Source organism: Lolium rigidum, chromosome 3 (genome assembly GCF_022539505.1).
Source record: "Lolium rigidum isolate FL_2022 chromosome 3, APGP_CSIRO_Lrig_0.1, whole genome shotgun sequence".
Lineage (NCBI taxonomy): Eukaryota > Viridiplantae > Streptophyta > Magnoliopsida > Poales > Poaceae > Lolium > Lolium rigidum.
Window position 1 is genome coordinate 174,867,215 of NC_061510.1, and position 401 is coordinate 174,867,615.

Consider the following 401-nt stretch of genomic DNA (forward strand, 5'->3'; position numbering starts at 1 on the left):
GAGACGCCTGATCTGCAGCGCCATTGTCAACCACCATGGCCTCTTTTTGAACTATATTTGTTGTTCTGACCATGTTTGGGCACCTTTTGGACTACATTTTGTGTCGTACCTTCTGCACAATGTGATGAACTTATTTGAGACCTCAATTTGAGCCAATATGATGGCCATATGTTCATGCTATTTGCTTTTTTCTCCAGTTTTTCGATACTTAAGAAAAAAATGGCTCGCGGCCAATATGCGTTGGGCCGCTGGAGATACCCCCGACTCAAACGGACGCAAGACCAATTTCCCGTCCGCGGGCCAACGCAAACGTGCGCGGGCGGTCAATTTGGGTGTCTGAAATGCGTCGGTCCGCTGGAGATGCCCTAAGCTGCAGGACGGGATCCTCTATTGCTGAGCTG